Source organism: Cicer arietinum, chromosome 4 (genome assembly GCF_000331145.2).
Source record: "Cicer arietinum cultivar CDC Frontier isolate Library 1 chromosome 4, Cicar.CDCFrontier_v2.0, whole genome shotgun sequence".
Taxonomy (NCBI): Eukaryota; Viridiplantae; Streptophyta; class Magnoliopsida; order Fabales; family Fabaceae; genus Cicer; species Cicer arietinum.
This window is the reverse complement of record NC_021163.2, coordinates 64,910,885-64,915,521: the sequence shown is the minus strand read 5'-3', so window position 1 is coordinate 64,915,521 and position 4,637 is coordinate 64,910,885.

Sequence of the window (4,637 nt, the reverse complement as noted above, 5' to 3'; positions counted from 1 at the left end):
GCCTGAGGCTAGGCTGGCAGATTATTAAAATGATACCTTTTTGTTCATCTTTTTATACATGGAAATTAAAAAATATATTTTTATTATTGAAGGAAATTAAAATATTACTAACAAACAAATAACCAATATTTAATATGTATCCGTTCTAAAAAAGCACCATTTTGTGACTCCAAGTCTGACCATACCCCATGTGCAAGGGTACCCCATCTCTTCCTTTTTTTATATTTTCTAAATAAACTGCCAAAACACCTTCTAATTCCCCATATTTTGAGCATCTTACCCAATAAGATTTCAATGTAATTTGCATCTTATATATTATGATTGTTAGTTTATTGCCCATATATGAAGTATCGACACTTGTCATTTGGTCAACATAAATTAAGAGTAATCATTTTATTCTCTAATCTAAAATATATCATATCAAAACTATTATAATTCATCAAGAAAATGGAGCTGAAATGATAATTAATATGACCCAATTTGGATTTATGGGTCCATTTTGCTAATTTTGGTAAGCACTAATGTTAAGGATGGTGCATCCCCCTAAATGTTGGTATATTTTTTTAGTTTGATTTGAGCATAGAACCCCACTTGTTAGAACCTTAGGATCATAGCATTTATTTGCCTTGTTCAATGTTTTCCAACAAAACACATATCTCAAGCAAATCTCTAAAATCACATTAAGAAAACTTGAATGGACAAAACGATGTAAATAATGTCATATGTGGCATGTGAATTATGTTCCATCCGTGTAGTTTGTTGTTTTGTTTAAAGGATATTATGAAATTTTAATTTTTGGATTTGGCTCAGACAGAAATTGGTAGGGAAACATGAAGAATATATGCATGATTTGGAAGAGGGTGTTTAGAAAAATATAAAAACTACGGCCCATTTATTTTGATTCCATATTTAATTATAAATATAATTCACATTTATGTTTTTAAATATTTGCTTTCTATTTTCAAATATTAGTCCAAAAGTCATTGGATAACTATTTTTAATATTTATTGCATAAATAATTTAAAATAAGAAACAGATTAACAAGAGTGTGATAAATTTATATTTATTAGGATAAACTAAATCTTACATTAAAAAAAAAACAAAAATTAAAGACTATAAATAGTTTATAAAAAGTGACTCACGTTTCAAATTAATTTTGTATGATTGAGTTAAATCAAACCTAAAATCTACGATGATATGATAATCTATCAATTTGGGTCATTCACTAAATTATCATCGCATCCACCTTGACGCGGGAGAAGGACAACAAAAAACTCAAGTTTAATTAATTATAAAAGAGATAAGGCTTGAGTTACTTTCAAACTAAATTTTAATATAATTTGAGAGCATATCGATCAATTTAGACAACCCACCAAATTATTCACGCAGCAAACTCAACAATATTTTAGTTTAAATGTAAGTGATTAGTTTTACATCAATTGTAAATGTGGTGTTACTTAAAATATTGAATAGAGATACGGTATCACAATATCTTATTTAGTATATAAGATATATGACTAATTTCTAATGACTTCAAATTTTGAATAGAGATACGGTGTCACAATATCTTATTTGTCCATATATAATCATTAGTTATAATGTGGTGTTACTTAATACAATTGTAAGTGTTTAGTGTCACATGTACTATGAATGAGTTAATTATTATATATAAATAAAAAAGACGACTTATACTTTTAATACTTGATGTTTTTGTTAATGTTTTTGTTGAAGATGTGATATTTCAATCTTTGTAATCTTTGTTAGTTTGTTGATACTCGTGACGTTCTTATTAACTCCCCAACATTGTATTAAGTGTGAAGGACTATATTGCAAAAAAAACTCTTAAATCTCAAATTAAAAATATACAAAACTTAAAAAAAAATATAAAAAAATATATATCTTATCTTACAAATTGATTTTATAAGAATAAATTAAATTTAATATAAAAACCTTAAACTTGAGTTTTTTTTAATATATTCTCTGTCCAATATAATTAGACTTTGGTGCACAAATAATTAATTTGGTGGATGGCTAATATCATTTTAAATTTTAGGTTCCACTTATAACTCATTTTTAAGGGGCTTTTACACCCTAAACTATAGAGCCTAACTAATCTTATAATAACAAACATCGAAGTTATTTTATTTTATAGGCAACATAAAAGTTCTTATAACAATTAACTTCAAAAAATACAACAACAAAAATGTCAGAATATAAAATATGATTTGAAAAATAATTTTTGGTTTTGTAATGATAATATTATTATAATGATATACTGGAACATTGTAAAGCAAAATAACTAATAGTACCCTTTTTTAATTTTTCCTATTGTAACAATAGAAAAAAAATAAATAAGTAACACCCCATAAACGAGTCAAAAAAGCCCATATAATCTAAGTCACTAACAAATAACGAGCGTTATCTTCCTTTTGGGTACAAGTGTTAATTCTATCGTTTTTAGTTTTTTATAAAAAATTCAAAGAATAAGATGTCAAATATTTTTTATCAATAATTTTGATTTATACTTTTAAGTGTGTAACAATCAAATTTTTTGAACCGTACTTGTAGTTATATTTAAACAAAATAAACATATTTTCTATAAAAATTTAAAAAAAAAATTAACAAAAGATGAATTACATTTAAATTTTTAAGTGTTAAACAATCACAATTAATTAATTATTTAATAAAAAAATTAAATTTTTATTTGTGAGAGATTTCTTTAATATCCAAAATGCACGTATAAATTATCACTTAAAAATTTTGAGATGATACACTTGAATTGATTTAAAAGTAAATCATAAAATTATTAATAAAAAATATTTAAAAAAATAGAAAAATTAAAATGAAATATAATATATTTATAAAATAAAAAATTATTTAACCGTAATTTGAATGCGATGCTCCTGAATTAGCACCTAACTTAGTTGTTGTACTGAAATAGTGTCACGGAACTCACGGACCCACCACTTCTTCTACTTTTTAGTACGGCTACTTACTACTTTGTGCCAATACAATTGCTATTTTAAAATATTCAAATTCTTATTGTCTTTCTTTTCTTTTTTACTTAGTTTCATCTCTACTAATAATATTATTTTATGTATGGTTACATTATCTCATCTCATGAGACATAACATAAGATTAACATCATCACTCTTCACTTTCAACTAGTTGATTGCAAATTGCAATTGGGTCACGTTCTTCTCTAGTACCGTTCTCTTTTTTTTTTCTTTCTTATATGTCAAGAGACCAATAAATTATGAAACCGAACAAATCAATGCCAATCATTTCTTATTTCCAGTGCAGATAATTTGTTTTCATATATCTTCTAGAAATTCAGATGTTGATTGAAGATGCATTGCACCAACGAAAGATATCTCAAACATGTGCTGTGTATAACTGTATATCGCCCAAATAAATTAATTAATGTAGAATAACATTAATAGGAATATTGTCATTTTTATTTTTAATTATCATTTTTTAGTTTTTTAAATATATCAAAACAATCAATATTAATTATCATTCTTTTAATATTTTTTATTATTTGCTATCTTATTTCATTTCTTTCTTTCTATGCAATAAATAATTAAATATATTATTAATAAATTAATGTAACATTAAATTTTAAACGACAAATATATAGAAATACATATTTTTCTACAAATACAACATGCGACAATTAAAATAAAATAAAAATGCTATTCAAAATTTCACTATTTGGTTCTTATCTAAACATTAATTGTGTGAATTTGTGCATGCACCCATTCACATTCAAAATTTCACTATTTAGTTCTTATCTAAACATATCATTATTTGATGTTTGGAAACTTTATGTTTCATTAATTGAAAATGAAGTGAATATTAAAATATGTAAAATACATAGATAATGGAATTACACATGCTTAATTATCATTAATACCACATCATCATGGATAAATTATCTACCTTCTTTAAAATACAACTTAAAAAAATTTTATTAAATATTATTTTGTCATTCTAATGCATGGTTATCGGCTGATTCAAATTAAAAAATTATGTGAAAATGAAATTGATGATTTTTGGCCTTTAGATTAAAAGCTACAATTTAAATCACTTATGTGTCTCGCAGTCAGATTTAAATTGTACGCAGTTTCACATTTAACACATGTACTTAAAATCTAAAATCTAATTTAATTGAATGAACACAAATAAATTAACTTCAGCATTGTATATAAATTCGATTATATTATGTTTGAAATCACAGTGACATAATTATAAAAACTATAATTTATAATATTTATAAAATTACGATAATTTAATGAGTTTCGATAACTTCACCTTAATATCACACATATGAAGAGTATACAATTTGAGTTGTTGCTGTTGCGGCTAAACAATTAGATTGGGCAGTATGTTGTAGCTGGCACATGCTATGCTCATTAAATTTGTACTCACTAGCTGGCATCAAAATAATTAACATTTAAAGCGTTTTTTTTTTTTTTTTTGCGGAATGCTTTATATCATTATATATACCCTTTTCCAATATATAAAAAATTGATTATAAATACAAAATATAAATATATTAATTCAAAGTTTAAATATATATCAAATTTTATTTATTAAACAAGAATATATATTTGTTTCAAATTTATTTTTGTTAT